The 18620-nt window shown below is 40.7% G+C and overlaps 1 non-coding gene across 1 annotated transcript; it reads right to left on the bottom strand.

Moving 5' to 3' along the window:
• Nucleotides 1-1768: 1768 nt before the first annotated feature.
• LOC130952861 (small nucleolar RNA R71) lies at nt 1769-1872 on the bottom strand. The gene has a single exon (XR_009075037.1). It is a non-coding gene; the product is annotated as a small nucleolar RNA R71 (small nucleolar RNA).
• Between the last annotated feature and the right edge of the window lie 16748 nt (nt 1873-18620).

Raw genomic sequence — 18620 nt, 5'->3', positions numbered from 1 at the left:
AAAAATCCAAAAATATTTCTTGTTTGAGTCTAGAGTCTCATCTTAAGTTTGGTGTCAAATGCATGTTTTTGTTATATTTTTCGAATCCATGCATATATTTGTGTTCTAATCTTTGAATTCTATTGACTTGAAGTACTTTTGTGTCTCATATGCATTCTCATATTGTTAGTGTCAGTAGTACACAAACTGATAAGTTTGGTGTCTTGCATGCATTGTTATTTGATTCTTGTTGCATTTTGATTATTAAAAATCCAAAAATATTTTTAATTTGTGTCTTTTCAAGTCAATGATACAAAGAATTGAAGATTTAGAACATACTGCAGAGGAATTATACAGAAAAAGCTGAGCATTCAAAAATGCCCAGTGAAGAAGGCAGACTGGCGTTTAAACGCCAGCCAGGGTACCTGGTTGGGCGTTTAACGCCCAAAAAGGTAGCATTTTGGGCGTTAAACGCCAGAATGTATACCATTCTGGGCGTTTAACGCCAGGATGGTGCCAGGGGGAAGATTTTGTTTTCAAAATCAATTTTTTTTCAAGTTTTCAAAGTTTTTCAAAACCAAATCTTTTTCAAATCATATCTTTTCAATCAAAATGTTTTCAAAATAAATTTCTTTCCGTTTTCAAAGATACTTACTAACAATTAATGATTTGATTGAACATTTTTTGCCTTTTCTATTAAGGAAGGTTTTATGTTTGAATCATATCTTTTCTTGTTAGGCAAGTCATTAGTTTTCAAAATCAAATCTTTTCAAATTATTTTCAATTCATATCTTTTCAAATTGTTTTCAAATCATATCTTTTAAAATTGTTTTCAAATCATATCTTTTCAATCACATCTTTTTAAAACCATAACTTTTTCAATTAAATCTTTTTAACCACATCCTTTTCAAATTAGTTTTCAATCAAATCTTTTAATTTCTAATTTCAAAATCTTTTTCAAAAATCACTTGATTTCTTTTCCACTTTGAGTTTTCGAAAATTATCAATCAAATTTTCAAAATGTTTTCAAAATCTCTTGATTGAATTTTCGAAAATTCTCTTCCCTCCTTCCCACATCCTTCTATTTATGGAGTACTACTCCTTCTTAATGCACAATTCGAACCTTATCTAATTAAAGTTCGAATTCTTCTTCTCCTTCTTCTTTCTATTTCTCTTTTCCTCTGACATTTAAAGGAATCTCTATACTGTGACATAGAGGATTCCACATTTTCTCTTTTCTTTCTTTCTTATGAGCAGAAGCAGAGACAAAGGCATTCTCGTTGAAGCTGACCCTGAACCTGAGAGAACCTTGAAGCGAAAGCTAAGAGAGGCCAAAACACAACTCTCTCTAGAGGACTTGACCGAATCCTTCAAGGAAGAAGACATGGCAGCCGAAAACAACAACAATGCCAACAATGCAAGGAAGGTGCTGGGTGACTTTACTGCACCTACTCCTGATTTCTATGGGAGAAGCATCTCTATCCCTGCCATTGGAGCAAACAACTTTGAGCTAAAGCCTCAATTAGTTTCTCTAATGCAACAGAATTGCAAGTTCCATGGACTTCCAATGGAAGATCCTCATCAGTTTTTAGCTGAATTCTTGCAAATCTGTGACACAGTCAAGACTAATGGGGTTAACCCTGAGGTCTATAGGCTGATGCTATTCCCTTTTGCTGTAAGAGACAGAGCTAGAATATGGTTGGATTCTCAACCTAAGGAAAGCCTGGACTCTTGGGAAAAGCTAGTCAATGCCTTCTTGGCAAAATTCTTTCCACCACAAAGATGGAGTAAGCTTAGAGTGGAAGTCCAAACCTTCAGACAGAAGGATGGAGAATCCCTCTATGAAGCTTGGGAAAGATACAAACAATTAATCAGAAGATGTCCATCTGACATGCTTTCTGAATGGAGCATCATAGGTATTTTCTATGATGGTCTCTCTGAACTATCTAAGATGTCCTTGGATAGCTCTGCAGGAGGATCTCTTCATCTGAAGAAGACGCCTACAGAGGCTCAGGAACTAATTGAAATGGTTGCAAATAACCAATTCATGTACACTTCTGAAAGGAATCCTGTGAACAATGGGACTAGTCAGAAGAAAGGAGTTCTTGAGATTGACACTCTGAATGCCATACTGGCTCAGAATAAAATATTGACTCAACAAGTCAATTTGATTTCTCAAAGTCTGTCTGGAATGCAAAATGCACCAAACAGTACTAAGGATGCTTCATCTGAGGAAGAAGCTTATGATCCTGAGAACCCTTCAATGGAAGAGGTGAATTACCTAGGAGAACCCTATGGAAACACCTACAATTCTTCATGGAGAAATCACCCAAATTTCTCATGGAAGAATCAAGAGAGACCTCAACAAGGTTTCAATAACAATAATGGTGGAAGAAACAGGCCTGGTAACAACAAGCCTTTTCCATCATCTTCTCAGCAACAGACAGAGAGTTCTAAGCAGAATACTTCTGACTTAGCAACAATGGTCTCTGATCTAATAAAGACCACTCAAAGTTTCATGAATGAAACAAGGTCCTCTATCAGAAATCTGGAAGGACAAGTGGGTCAGCTGAGCAAGAAAATTACTGAACTCCCTCCTAGTACTCTTCCAAGTAATACAGAAGAAAATCCAAAGGGAGAGTGCAAGGCCATTAACATGGCCGAATTCTGGGAGGAAAGAAAGGAGGTGGACGCCACTGAGGAAGACCTCAGTGGGCGTGTACCAACCTCCTCTGAGTTCCTCAATGAGGAACAATGGGAATCTGAGGCTCAAATTGAGACTATAGAGATTCCATTGGACTTACTTCTGCCATTCATGAGCTCTGATGAGTATTCTTCCTCTGAAGAGGATGAGTATGTCACTGAGGAGCAAGTTGCTAAATACCTTGGAGCAATCATGAAGCTAAATGACAAGTTATTGGAAATGAGACTTGGGAAGATGAACCTCCCTTGCTCACCAAAGAACTGGATGACTTGTCTAGGCAGAAACTGCCTCAAAAGAGGCAGGATCCTGGGAAGTTTTCTATACCTTGTACCATAGGCACCATGACCTTCAAGAAGGCCTTGTGTGACTTAGGGTCAAGTGTGAACCTCATGCCCTCTCTGTAATGGAGAAATTAGGGATCCTTGAGGTGCAAGCTGCAAGAATCTCATTAGAGATGGCAGGCAATTCAAGAAAACAAGCTCATGGACTTGTAGAGAATGTTTTGGTAAAGATTGAAGACCATTACATTCCTACTGACTTCATAGTCCTAGAGACTGGGAAGTGCATGGATGAATCCATCATCCTTGGCAGACCATTCCTAGCCACAGCAAAGGCTGTGATTGATGTTGATAGAGGAGAGTTGATCATTCAAGTGAATGAAGAATCCATGGTGTTTAAGGCCCAAGGATATCCCTCTATCATCATGGAGAAGAAGCATGAAGAGCTTCTCTCAAAACAGAGCCAAACAGAGCCCCCACAGTCAAACTCTAAGTTTGGTGTTGGGAGGCCACAACCAAACTCTAAGTTTGGTGTTGAAACCCCACATTCAAACTCTAAGTTTGGTGTTGGGAGGTTTCAACAAGGTTCTGAGTGTTTCTGAGGCTCCATGGGAGTCCTCTGTCAAGCTAATGACATTAAAGAAGCGCTTGTTGGGAGGCAACCCAATGTTTATAATTAATTATTTTCTTTTGTCATTTTATCTTTTTTGTAGGTTGATGATCATAAGAAGTCACAAAAATAATGAAAAAAGCAAAAACAGAATGAAAAACAGGAAGAAAAACAGCACACCCTGGAGGAAGAAGCTGCTGGCGTTCAAACGCCAGTAAGCCTTGCTGTTGGGCGTTTAACGCCCAGTCTGGCACCCTTCTGGGCGTTTAACGCCAGAAAGGGGCACCAGACTGGCGTTAAACGCCAGTAAAGGGCAAGAACCTGGCGTTAAACGCCAGGAATGGGCACCAGCCCGGCGTTTAACGCCAGAAATGCCTCAAAACGTGATTTTGAGCAACTTTTGGTGCAGTGATGACTTTTCCTTGACACTACAGGATCTGTGGACCCCACAGGACCCTACCATCACTCTCTCTCTTCTTCCCCCATTCACCAATCACCTCAATACCTCTTCCCCAAAAACCCTTCACCTATCAAATTCCATCTTTCTCTTCACCACTCACATCCATCCTTCATAAAACCCCACCAACCTCACCCTTCAAATTCAAACCACTTTCCCTCCCAAACCCACCCATTATGGCCGAACCATTTACCCCCCTCTCTCCTATATATACCCTTCTTCAACTCTTCATTTTCACACAACATACACACCCATTCTCCCCCCTCTTTGGCCGAATACACTACCATCTCCCACTTCCTCATTTCTTCTTCTTCTACTCTCTTCTTTCTTCTTTTGCTCGAGGACGAGCAAACATTTTAAGTTTGGTGTGGTAAAAGCGTTGCTTTTTCGTTTTTCCATAACCATTTATGGCATCCAAGGCCGGAGAAACCTCTAGAAAGAGGAAAGGGAAGGCAAAAGCTTCCACCTCCGAGTCATGGGAGATGGATAGATTCCTCTCAAGGGTGCATCAAGTCCACTTCTATGAAGTTGTGGCCTTGAAGAAGGTGATCCCCGAAGTCCCCTTTTCACTCAAAAAGGGTGAATATCCGGAGATCCGCCATGAGATCCGAAGAAGAGGTTGGGAAGTACTTACCAACCCCATTCAACAAGTCGGAATCTTGATGGTTCAAGAGTTCTATGCCAATGCATGGATCACAAAGAACCATGACCAAAGTGTGAACCCGAATCCAAAGAATTATCTCACTATGGTTCGGGGGAAATACTTGGATTTTAGTCCGGAGAGTGTGAGGGTGGCGTTCAACTTGCCTATGATGCAAGGAGATGAGCATCCTTACACTAGAAGGGTCAACTTTGATCAAAGGTTGGACCAAGTCCTCACAGTCATATGTGAAGAGGGCGCACAATGGAGGCAAGACTCAAGAGGAAAGCCGGTTCAATTGAGAAGGCATGACCTCAAGCCCATCACCAAGAAAAGGATGGAGTACACAAGAGATCTCACTCATCATGAGATTCCTGAGATTCCTCAAGGGATGAATTTTCCTCCACAAAACTATTGGGAGCAACTAAACACCTCCCTAGGAGAGTTAAGTTCCAACATGGGACAACTGAGGGTGGAGCATCAAGAACACTCCATCATCCTTCATGAAATTAGAGAAGACCAAAGAATCATGAGAGAGGAGTAACAAAGGCAAGGAAGAAACATTGAGGAGCTCAAGCACTCCATAGGACCTTCAAGAGGAAGGAAGAGCCGCCATCACTAAGGTGGACCCGTTCCTTGATTTCCTTGTTCTTTATTTTTCTTGTTTTTCGAATTTTTATGCTTATGTTTATCCATGTTTGTGTCTTATGATCATTAGTGTCTTAGTGTCTATGCCTTAAAGTTATGAATGTCCTATGAATCCATCACCTTTCTTAAATGAAAACTGTTTTTATCACAAAAGAACAAGAAGTACAGGATTTCAAATTTATCTTTAAAACTAGCTTAATTAGTTTGATGTGGTGGCAATACTTTTGTTTTCTGAATGTATGCTTGAACAGTGCATATGTCTTTTGAATTTGTTGTTCATGAATGTTAAAATTGTTGGCTCTTGAAAGAATGATGAAAAAGGAGACATGTTACTGAGGATCTGAAAAATCATAAAAATGATTCTTGAAGCAAGAAAAAGCAGTGAATACAAAAAAAAAAAAAGAGAAGAGAAGAAGAAAAACGAAAAAAAAAAAGAGAAAGAAAGAGAAAAAGAAAGAAAAAGAAAGAAATAAAGTTATGATCCAAGGCAAAAAGAGTGTGCTTAAGAACCCTGGACACCTCTAATTGGGGACTTTAGCAAAGCTGAGTCACAATCTGAAAAGGTTCACCCAATTATATGTCTGTGGCATGTATGTATCCGGTGGTAATACTGGAAGACAGAGTGCTTTGGGCCACAGCCAAGACTCAATAAGTAGCTGTGTTCAAGAATCATCATACTTAACTAGGAGAATCAATAACACTATCTGGATTCTGAGTTCCTAAAGAAGCCAATCATTCTGAACTTCAGAGGATAAAGTGAGATGCCAAAACTGTTTGGAGGCAAAAAGCTACTAGTCCCGCTCATCTAATTTGGAGCTAAGTTTCATTGATAATTTGGAGTCTATAGTATATTCTCTTCTTTTTATCTTATTTGATTTTCAGTTGCTTGGGGACAAGCAACAATTTAAGTTTGGTGTTGTGATGAGCGGATAATTTGTATGCTTTTTGGCATTATTTTTAGTATGTTTTTGGTAGTTTTAGTTGAGTTTTTATTATATTTTTATTAGTTTTTAGTTAAAATTCACTTTTCTGGACTTTACTATGAGTTTGTGTGTTTTTCTGTGATTTCAGGTATTTTCTGGCTGAAATTGAGGGACCTGAGCAAAAATCTGATTCAGAGACTGAAAAGGACTGCAGATGCTGTTGGATTCTGACCTCCCTGCACTCGAAGTGGATTTTCTGGAGCTACAGAAGCCCAATTGGCGCGCTCTCAACGGCGTTGGAAAGTAGACATCCTGGGCTTTCCAGCAATATATAATAGTCCATACTTTGCCCAAGATTTGATGGCCCAAACCGGCGTTCAAAGTCACCTCAAGAAATTCCAGCGTTAAACGCCGGAACTGGCACCTAAATGGGAGTTAAACGGCCAAACTGGATTAAAAGCTGGCGTTTAACTCCAAGGAGAGTCTCTACACGAAAAATGCTTCATTGCTCAGCCCAAGCACACACCAAGTGGGCCCGGAAGTGGATTTTTATGTCATTTACTCATTTCTGTACACCCTAGGCTACTAGTTTCTTATAAGTAGGACCTTTTACTATTGTATAAAAAAAAAACCTTTGGAGAGCTTTTGATCATGTTTTTTATGATTGAACCCTCTTTTGGGAGGCTGGCCATTCGGCCATGCCTAGACCTTATGCTTATGTATTTTCAACGGTGGAGTTTCTACACACCATAGATTAAGGGTGTGGAGCTCTGCTGTACCTCGAGTATTAATGCAATTACTATTGTTCTTCCATTCAAATTCCACTTGTTCTTTTACCAAGATATCACTTGTTCTTCACCTATGAACAAGGTGACTGACAACCATTCTTGTTCTACAAGCATCTGAGGCTTAGTGAATATCTCTTGGATTTCTGATTGCATGATGCATGGTTGATCGCCTGACAACCGAGTGCTCGCCTGACAAACGAGCCAACCATTCCGTGAGATCAGAGTCTTCGTGGTATAGGCAAGAACTGATGGCAGCATTCAAGAGAATCCGGAAGGTCTAACCTTGTCTGTGGTATTCTGAGTAGGATTCAATGACTGAATGACTGTGACGTGCTTCAAACCTGTAACCTACTGGGCGTTAGTGACAGACGCAAAAGAGTTATTCTATTCCGGTAGGGGAGGGAACCAAACCGGTGATTGGCAGCACTGTGACAGAGTGTGTGCATTAGCTTTCACTGCGCGGATGGGAGGTGGCTGCTGACAACAGTGAGACCCTATACGAGCTTACCATGGAAAGGAGTAAGAAAGGATTGGATGAAGACTGTAGGAAAGCAGAGAGACGGAAGGGAAGGCATCTTCATACACTTGTCTGAAGCTCATACACCAATGATATACATAAGTATCTCTATCTTTATCTTTATATTATTTTCGTTTATCACTATACCCATTTGAGTCTGCCTGACTGAGATTTACAAGGTGACCATAACTTGCTTCATACCACCAATCTCCGTGGGATCGACCCTTACTCGCGTAAGGTATTACTTGGACGACCCAGTGCACTTGCTGGTTAGTCGTGCGAAGTTGTAGTGATCACAATTTCGTGCACCAGTGCCCCCGTCACTGATTAGTACTCTGGGAACACCAAACCTGCTGAAGATGTGTTTCTGGGGGAATTTCAGCACGGTCTTGGTATCATTAGTGGGTGTAGCAATTGCTTCTACCCACTTAGATACATAGTCCACTGCCACCAGAATGTAAGTGTTTGAGTATGATGGTGGGAATGGACCCATGAAGTCAATCCCCCATACGTCAAACAATTCAATCTCTAATATCCCTTGTTGAGGCATGGCATATCCGTGAGGCAAGTTACCAGCTCTTTGGCAACTGTCACAGTTACGCACAAACTCTCGGGCATCTCTATAGAGAGTAGGCCAGTAGAAGCCACATTGGAGGACTTTAGTGGCTGTTCGCTCACTTCCAAAATGTCCTCCATACTGTGATCCATGGCAGTGCCATAGGATCCTTTGTGCTTCTTCTCTGGGTACACATCTGCGGATCATTCCGTCTGCACATCTCTTAAAGAGATACGGCTCATCCCATAGGTAGTACTTGGCATCTGAAATTAATTTCTTTCTTTGCACTCTGCTGTAATCCTGGGGTATGAACCTCACAGCTTTATAATTTGCAATATCTGCAAACCATGGAGCTTCCTGAATGGCAAAGAGTTGCTCATCTGGGAAAGTCTCAGAGATCTCAGTAGAAGGGAGGGACGCCCCAGCTACTGGTTCTATTCGGGACAGATGATCAGCTACTTGGTTCTCTGTCCCTTTTCTGTCTCTTATTTCTATATCAAACTCTTGCAGAAGCAACACCCATCTTATAAGCCTGGGTTTTGAATCCTGCTTTGTGAGTAAGTATTTAAGAGCAGCATGATCAGTGTACACAATCACTTTGGATCCTACTAGATAGGATCTAAACTTGTCAATGGCATAGACCACTGCAAGTAACTCTTTTTCTGTGGTTGTGTAATTCTTCTGTGCATCATTTAGAACACGGCTGGCACAATAAATGACGTGCAGAAGCTTGTTATGCCTCTGTCCCAACACTGCACCAATGGCATGGTCACTGGCATCACACATTAGTTCAAATGGCAATGTCCAGTCTGGTGCAGAGATGACTGGTGCTGTGACCAGCTTGGCTTTCAGGGTCTCAAATGCCTGCAGACACTGTGTGTCAAACACAAATGGTGTGTCAGCAGCTAGCAGGTTGCTTAAAGGTTTTGCAATTTTCGAAAAATCCTTTATAAACCTTCTATAGAATCCTGCATGCCCCAGAAAGCTTCTGATTGCCTTAACATTGGCAGGTGGTGGTAATTTTTCAATTACCTCTACCTTTGCCTTATCCACCTCTATTCCCCTGCTTGAAATTTTGTGCCCAAGGACAATTCCCTCAGTCACCATAAAGTGACATTTCTCCCAGTTTAAAACCAAGTTAGTCTCTTGGCACCTTTTCAGGACAAGTGCTAGGTGGTCAAGACAGGAGCTGAATGAGTCTCCATATACTGAAAAGTCATCCATGAAGACTTCCAGGAATTTCTCCACCATATCAGAGAAGATGGATAACATGCATCTCTGAAAGGTTGCAGGAGCATTACACAGACCAAAAGGCATCCTCCTGTAGGCAAACACGCCAGAAGGGCAAGTAAATGATATTTTCTCTTGGTCCTGAGGATCTACTGCAATTTGGTTGTAACCTGAATAGCCATCCAAAAAGCAGTAATAATCATGACCAGCTAGTCTTTCTAGCATTTGGTCTATGAATGGTAAAGGAAAATGATCCTTTCTGGTGGCTGCATTGAGCCTTCTGTAGTCAATACACATACGTCACCCTGTGACTGTTCTTGTAGGAACCAGTTCATTTTTTTCATTATGAACCACTGTCATGCCTCCCTTTTTGGGGACAACTTGGACAGGGCTCACCTAGGGGCTATCAGAAATAGGATAAATAATCCCAGCCTCTAGTAATTTAGTGACCTCTTTCTGCACCACCTCCTTCATGGCTGGATTTAGCCTCCTCTGTGGTTGGACCACTGGTTTGGCATTATCCTCCAACAGGATCTTGTGCATGCATCTAGCTGGACTAATGCCCTTAAGATCACTTATGGACCACCCAAGAGCTGTCTTGTGTGTCCTTAGCACTTGAATCAGTGCTTCCTCTTCCTGTGGATTTAAAGTAGAGCTTATAATCACTGGAAAAGTGTCACCCTCTCCCAGAAATGCATACTTCAGGGATGGTGGTAGTGGTTTGAGTTCAGGTTTGGGAGGCTTATCCTCCTCCTAAAGAATTTTCGAAAATTCCTTTGTTTCCTCTGGTTCTTCTTGATCAGGTTGAGCATCCTTGAAGATGTCCTCAAGCTCTGATTCTAGGCTTTCAGTCATATTGATCTCTTCTACCAAGGAGTCAATAATGTCAGCGCCCATGCAGTCATTTGGTGTGTCTGGATGCTGCATAGCTTTTACATCATTCAACTTGAACTCATCCTCATTGACTCTCAGGGTTACTTCCCCTTTTTGTACATCAATGAGAGTTCGTCCAGTTGCTAGGAAAGGTCTTCCTAGAATGAGAGTTGCACTCTTGTGCTCCTTCATTTCCAGCACCACAAAGTCAGTTGGAAAGGCAAATGGCCCAACCTTGACAATCATGTCCTCAATTATGCCTGATGGATATTTAATGGAGCCATCAGCAAGTTGGAGGCATATCCAGGTTGGTTTGACTTCTTCAGTCAACCCAAGCTTTCTGATAGTGGATGCAGGTATTAGATTGATGCTTGCTCCAAGGTCACACAGGGCTGTCTTGGTGCAAGCACCTTCTAATGTGCATGGTATCATAAAGCTCCCTGGATCTTGAAGCTTTTCTGGTAAGCTTTTCAGAATGACTGCACTGCATTCTTCAGTGAGAAATACTTTTTCAGTTTCTCTCCAATCCTTCTTATGACTTAAGATCTCTTTCATGAACTTAGCATAAGAAGGTATTTGCTCAAGTGCCTCTGCAAACGGAATCTTTATTTCAAGAGTCCTTAGATAGTCTGCAAAGCGGGCAAATTGCTTATTCTGTTCCGCTTGGCGGAGTTTCTGAGGATAAGGCATCTTGGCTTTATATTCTTCAACCTTAGTTGCTGCAAGTTTATTCCTTACAGAAGTGGTTGAGGAAGCCTTTTTAGAGGGATTACTGTCAGCACTCTCAGGTGTCTGATCCTCCCTTGACGTCTGAATGCCAGGAATGGGTGAAGATTGGGCGTTTAACGCCAACTTTTCTCCCTTTTCTGGCGTTTGAACGCCAGAACTGGGTAAGGAATGGGCGTTTAACGCCAGCTTTCCTCCCTTTTCTGGCGTTTGAACGCCAACAGTACTCCTCTCTGGGCTCTTACTGTCCTCAGAGGGATTTTGGAAAGTGGTTTGGTTATCCTCTGTCAATTGTTCCTTATTTGGCTTTTTGCTACTTTGAGCAGTGTTATTCAATGTCTTCCCACTCCTCAGTTGAACTGCTTGACATTCTTCTGTTATCTGTTTGCTTGATTTAACTGCAGTTCTATGTTCTTGTTAGCAATTTTAGTTTCATGGAGCATCTCTTTAAATTCTACTAACTGTTTTGTCATCAGGTGTAATTGTTGATTAAGCTCAATCATCTGTTCTTGAGGATTAGGATCAGTGGCTACTGCCATGACTTCCTCTTTTGGAGAGAACTCATTGCTAGAATACAAATATTGATTTCTAGCAACAGTGTCTATAAGCTCTTGAGCCTCTTCAATTGTCTTCCTCATGTGTATAGATCCACCAGCTGAGTGGTCTAAAGACATCTGAGCCTTTTCTGTAAGCCCATAGTAGAAGATGTCTAACTGTACCCACTCTGAAAACATGTCAGAGGGGCATTTTCTTAGCATACCTCTATACCTCTCCCAGGCATTATAAAGGGATTCGTTATCCTCTTGTTTAAAGCCTTGGATGTCCAGCCTTAGCTGTGTCATCCTCTTTGGAGGGTAAAAGTGATTCAGGAATTTGTCTGATAACTGTTTCCATGTCTTTATGCTTGCTGTAGGTTGGTTATTCAACCACCTCTTAGCTTGCTCTTTTACAGCAAATGGAAACAGTAATAGTCTGTAGACATCCTGATCAACCTCTTTATCACGTACTGTGTCAGCGATTTGCAAGAACTATGCCAGAAACTCAGTAGGTTCTTCTTGTGGAAGACCGGAATACTGGCAGTTTTGCTGCACTATGATAATGAGTTGAGGATTTAGCTCAAAGCTGCTTGCTTTGATGGGAGGTGTACAGATGCTACTCCCATATGCAACTGTAATGGGGTTAGCGTATGACCCCAGAGTCCTTCTGGACTGTTCAATTCTACTTAGGTCCATGATGGATAAAGGGAAATGATATAGATTACAAGTAGATAAATATTTTTTTTTGACCGAAAATAATAAAATAAAATAAATGGAAAATAAAATCAAATTTCGAAAACTAGAAGAAAATAAGATCAAAGCAAATTGAAAACTGAATCAATTAGACAATTAAAAAGATTTTGAAAAAGATTTGATTTTTGAAATGAGGAGAGAGAGAAACGACAAAATGACACCAAACTTAAAATTTTTAGAAAATCAAACACTAATTTTCGAAAATTTTTAAGGGAAAAACACAAAGAGGACACCAAACTTAGAATTTTTAGAGATCAAAAAGGGACTAGGGACATGCAAATTCGAAAATTAAAAGAAAAGCAAAAGCATGCAATTGACACCAAACTTAAAATATGAAACTAGACTCAACTAAAAGACTCTAAACCAACAAAAATAAAACAATCCTAATCTAAGCAACAAGATAAGCCGTCAGTTGTCCAAACTCGAACAATCCCCGGCAACGGCGCCAAAAACTTGGTGCACGAAATTGCAATCACACATTTGCAATCCCGCACAACTAACCAGCAAGTGCACTGGGTCGTCCAAGTAATACCTTACGTGAGTAAGGGTCGATCCCACGGAGATTGTCGGCTTGAAGCAAGCTATGGTTATCCTGTAACTCTTAGTCAGGATATCAATAATTATCAGGTTTGATTATGAAAAGCAAAAGAACATGAAATAAGTACTTGAATTGCAGTGATGGAGAATAGGTTGAGGTTTTGGAGATGCTCTGTCTTCTGAACCTCTGCTTTCCTACTGTCTTCTTCTTCAAACACGCAAGGCTCCTTCCATGGCAAGCTGTTTGTAGGGTTTCACCGTTGTCAATGGCTACCTCCCATCCTCTCAGTGGAAATGTTCAACGCACCCTGTCACAGCACGGCTATCCAGCTGTCGGTTCTCGATCATGTCGGAATAGAATCCAGTGATTCTTTTGCGTCTGTCACTAACGCCCCACAATCGCGAGTTTGAAGCTCGTCACAGTCATTCAATCATTGAATCCTACTCAGAATACCACAGACAAGGTTTAGACCTTCCGGATTCTCTTGAATGCCGCCATCAATTCTAGCTTATACCACGAAGATTCTGATTAAGGAATCCAAGAGATATCTACTCAATCTAAGGTAGAACGGAGGTGGTTGTCAGGCACGCGTTCATAGTTGAGAATATGATGAGTGTCACGGATCATCACATTCATCCGGGTTAAGAACAAGTGATATCTTAGAACGGAAGCAAGCATGATTGAATAAGAAACAGTAGTAATTGCATTAATCCATCAAGACACAGCAGAGCTCCTCACCCCCAACCATGGGGTTTAGAGACTCATGCTGTAGAAGATACAATGAGAAACGTGTAAAGTGTCATGAGGTCCAGATACAATGTCAAAAGATCCTATTAATAGTGGACTAGTAACCTAGGGTACACAGAAATGAGTAAATGACGTAAAAATCCACTTCTGGGTCCACTTAGTGTGTGCTTGGGCTGAGCATTGAAGCTTTCATGTGTAGAGACTTTTTCTGGAGTTAAACACCAGCTTTTATGCCAGTTTGGGCGTTTAACTCCAATTTTTATGCCAGTTCCAGCGTTAAACGCTGGGAATTCTGAAGCTGATTTGCAACGCTGGTTTGGGCCATTGAAGCTCGGGCAAAGTATGGACTATTATACATTGCTGGAAAGCTCAGGATGTCTACTTTCCAACGCCGTTGAGAGCGCGCCAATTGGGTATCTGTAGCTCCAGAAAATCCACTTCGAGTGCAGGGAGGTCAGAATCCAACAGCATCTGCAGTCCTTTTCAGCCTCTGAATCAGATTTTTGCTCAGGACCCTCAATTTCAGTCAGAAAATACCTGAAATCACAGAAAAACACACAAACTCATAGTAAAGTCCAGAAAAGTGAATTTTAACTAAAAACTAATAAAAATATAATAAAAACTAATTAAAATATACTAAAAACATACTAAAAACAATGCCAAAAAGCGTATAAATTATCCGCTCATCACAATCCAATGTTATATTTATCTATTTTCCTTTTTTATTTTATGTTTTCTATAGGTTGATGATCATGGGAAGTCACAAAATCAATTGAAAAAGCAAAAACAGAATGAAAAATAGAAAGAAAAACAGCACACCCTGGAGGAAAACCTTGCTGGCGTTTAAACGCCAGTAAGGGCAGCAAGTGGGCGTTTAACGCCCAGTCTGGCACCATTTTGGGCGTTTAACGCCAGAAAGGGGCACCAGACTGGCGTTAAATGCCAGGAAAGGGCAAGAAGCTGGCGTTAAATGCCAGAAATGGGCACCAGCCCGACGTTTAACGCCAGAATTGGCATAAAGAGCATTTTTCCTCGCCACTTGGTGCAGGGATGAATTTTTCTTGACACCTCAGGATCTGTGGACCCCACAGGATCCTCACCTACCCCACCACTCTCTCTCTTCTTCACCCATTCACCAATCACCTCAACACCTCTTCCCCAAAAACCCCTCACCTATCAAATCCCATCTTTCTCTTTACCACTCACATCCATCCTTCATAAAACCCTACCTACCTCACCATTCAAATTCAAACCACTTTCCCTCCCAAACCCACCCATTCATAACCGAACCATACACCCTCTCTCCACTCCTATATAAACCCATCTTTACTCCTTCATTTTCACACAACCTACACACTACTTCTCCCCCTTGGCCGAACCACATAGCTTCCTCCATCTCCTCTATTTTCTTCTTCTTCTACTCTCTTCTTTCTTCTTTTGCTCGAGGACGAGCAAACCTTCTAAGTTTGGTGTGGTAAAAGCATTGCTTTTTGTTTTTCCATAACCATTTATGGCACCTAAGGCCGGAGAAACCTCTAGAAAGAGGAAAGGGAAGGCAAAAGCTTCCACCTCCGAGTCATGGGAGATGGAGAGATTCATCTCAAGGGTGCATCAAGACCACTTCTATGAAGTTGTGCCCTTGAAGAAGGTGATCCCCGAGGTCCCTTTCAAACTCAAAAAGAGTGAATATCCAGAGATCCGACATGAGATCCGAAGAAGAGGCTGGGAAGTTCTTACCAACCCTATTCAACTTGCCCATGATGCAAGGAGATGAACACCCTTACACTAGAAGGGTCAACTTTGATCAAAGGTTGGACCAAGTCCTCACAGACATTTGTGAAGAGGGCGCTCAATGGAAGAGAGATTCAAGAGGGAAGCCGGTTCAACTAAGAAGGCATGACCTCAAGCCCGTGGCTAGGGGATGGTTGGAGTTTATCCAACGCTCAATCATTCCCACTAGCAACCGGTCCGAAGTTACTATAGACCGGGCCATCATGATTCATAGCATCATGATTGGAGAAGAAGTAGAAGTTCATGAGGTTATAGCCCAAGAACTTTATAAGGTGGCGAACAAGTCCTCTACCTTGGCAAGGCTAGCCTTTCCTCATCTCATTTGTCACCTCTGTTATTCAGTTGGAATTGACATAGAGGGAGACATCTTCATTGATGAGGACAAACCCATCACTAAGAAAAGGATGGAGCAAACAAGAGATCCCACTCACCATGAAATCCCTGAGATGCCTCAAGGGATGCACTTTCCTCCACAAAACTATTGGGAGCAAATCAACACCTCTCTAGGAGAATTGAGTTCCAACATGGGACAACTAAGGGTGGAGCACCAAGAACATTCCATCCTCCTCCATGAAATTAGAGAGGATCAAAGAATCATGAGAGAGGAGCAACAAAGGCAAGGAAGAGACATTGAGGAGCTCAAGCACTCCATAAGATCTTCAAGAGGAAGAACAAGCCGCCATCACTAAGGTGGACCCGTTCTTTAATTTTCTTGTTCTTTATTTTCTTGTTTTTCGAATTTTCATGCTTATGTTTATCTATGTTTGTGTCTCATGATCATTAGTGTCTTAGTGTCTATGCCTTAAAGTTATGAATGTCCTATGAATCCATCACCTTTCTTAAATAAAAAATGTTCTTAATTGAAAAAGAGAAGAATTGCATGAATTTTGAATTTTATAACAGATTAATTGTTTTGATGTGGTGGCAATACTTTGACTTCTGAATGGATGCTTGAACAGTGCATATGTCTTTTGAATTTGTTGTTCATGAATGATTGGCTCTTGAAAGAATGATGAAAAAGGAGACATGTTACTGAGGATCTGAAAAATCATAAAAATGATTCTTGAAGCAAGAAAAATCAGTGAATATTCAAAAAAAAAAGAGTGTGCTTAAGAACCCTGGACAACTCTAATTGGGGACTCTAGCAAAGCTGAGTCACAATCTGAAAAGGTTCACCCAATTATGTGTCTGTGGCATGTATGTATCCGGTGGTAATACTGGAAGACAGAGTGCTTTGGGCCACAGCCAAGACTCATAAAGTAGCTGTGTTCAAGAATCATCATACTTAACTAGGAGAATCAATAACACTATCTGGATTCTGAGTTCCTATAGAAGCCAATCATTCTGAATTTCAAAGGATAGAGTGAGATGCTGATAAACCCATATTTCATGAGATATTTTGTGCTTAATTTGAGTGATTTATACAATCCCTCACCTACTTATTCACATTAATTGCATGGTTTTACTTTCCCTTCCTTATTATGTCATATTATGAAAAAACATGTTTCCTAAGCTTTGAAAATTAATTATTTTAATTACCTTTATTTCCATTCGATGCCATGATTAGTGTGTTGAGTAGTTTCAGATTTTCTAAGGCAGAATGACTTAAAGGATGGAAAAGGAAACATACTAAAAGGAAAGGAGAAAGGAAAACGGAGCTTTAAGGAAACTGGTATCCACGTGATCGCATGGATGACGCGATCGCGTGCCAATCACAAATCAGCAGCGACGCGGCCGCATGACTGACGCGACCGCGTGCCTTAAGCAGAACGCGCATGACGCGGTCGCATGACTGACGCGACCACGTGGCAAGGAAAAGTTCCGAATGACGCGACCGCGTGATCCACGCGGACGGGTGACAGAGGCCACGCACCAGAAAATTACAGAACACGCCCCAGCGAGTTCTAAAGCCCTTTTTTGCCCAAATCCAAGTCCAAAAGGCATAGACCAGAGGTTATGAAGTGGGGGAATGCATCCATTCAACAGAGTTCACCAATTTTTAGTTTTCTATGATTTAGATTTAGTCTAGAGAGAGGTTCTCTCTCTCTTTTAGGATTTAGGATTTCTTCTTGTTTCAAGAGTAACTCTGGATCCCACGTTTAATGTTCTTTTATTTTAAGTTTTACTTTTATTTATTTATTCTAACATTTGAATTGATTATTATGATTTGATTTATGAATTTCTCCCATGTCACGGATGGTCATTTACTTTTACAATTTAATTTATGAATTATTCCATGTTACAGATAATTATTCGAATTAATGATAATTGAGGTATTTTCAGTTTATAATTGTTCTCTTTGAATTAAGTTGCCATTGCTTCCCATCTAGGGATATTTTTATTATTCCAGCAATTTTACTTTTTCCCCTTTTGGTTCTGATTAAGAATTTAGTAACTCGACAGTTATTAAACTCAACGTAATTAATAATCGTTATCTTGCTAATTGAGCTGAACCTAAATAATCCCAACCTTTTCTTAGGAAATAATTAGGATTCAAAGGTCAATGTAATTAGTCCCTTGACTTTCCTTTGCCCTGGTAAAGGTTGACCAAGTGGAGTTTAGATTCAACTTTTATTATAGTTGAGAGAGATAACTAAGTTAGACTTCTAAATTCCCTTATCTTGCCAAAAGTTGTTTTACAGTTATTATTTATTTTTAATTGCCATTTAATTCACTCATCATTTAAACTACTTTCTTCTCACCTTCTAAACCCCGATTACAACCTTTATAACCAATAATAAGAACATACTTCCTCGCAGTTCCTTGAGAAGACGACCCGAGGTTTGAATACTCGGTTAACAATTTTTAAAGGGGTTTGTTACTTGTGACACCCAAAACGTTTGTATGAAAGGACTTTTGAAGGTTTAGAAACTATACTTGCAACGAGGATTTGTCCGCAATTTTCTAGACCACGCAAAAGTTCTCTCATCAAAATGGCGCCGTTGCCGGGGAACTGCTAACGTGTGCCTTATTATTAGTTATTGTAAATATTTTTCTTTTGCTTGTTTATTTATTTTCATTTTTTTTCTTTTTATCTTTATTTACTACTATGAACTCTCACCCCTCTCGCTTTGAGTTTGGTTCTAATATTGTTAAAGGAAATAGAAATTACAGCAGGAATGTGCGTCAAGGTCAGACCAATCAAGGATGGATGGAACCAAGAGGATCTAATCAACCCTTTTGGCAGCAACACCCTCCGAGATATCCTGGACAAAGACTATTCTACTGCTCATACCCAGTTGAAAGACATGGTGGACAACCTTGTAACTACGAACAAGCTCCACCCCGTGCATATGAATCGTCCTTTCAACATAACCTCGAACCAC

The sequence above is a fragment of the Arachis stenosperma genome, chromosome 9, assembly GCF_014773155.1.
Source record: "Arachis stenosperma cultivar V10309 chromosome 9, arast.V10309.gnm1.PFL2, whole genome shotgun sequence".
NCBI lineage: Eukaryota > Viridiplantae > Streptophyta > Magnoliopsida > Fabales > Fabaceae > Arachis > Arachis stenosperma.
Note: the sequence above shows the minus strand (reverse complement) of the source record. Positions and strands in the feature narration are given on the sequence as shown.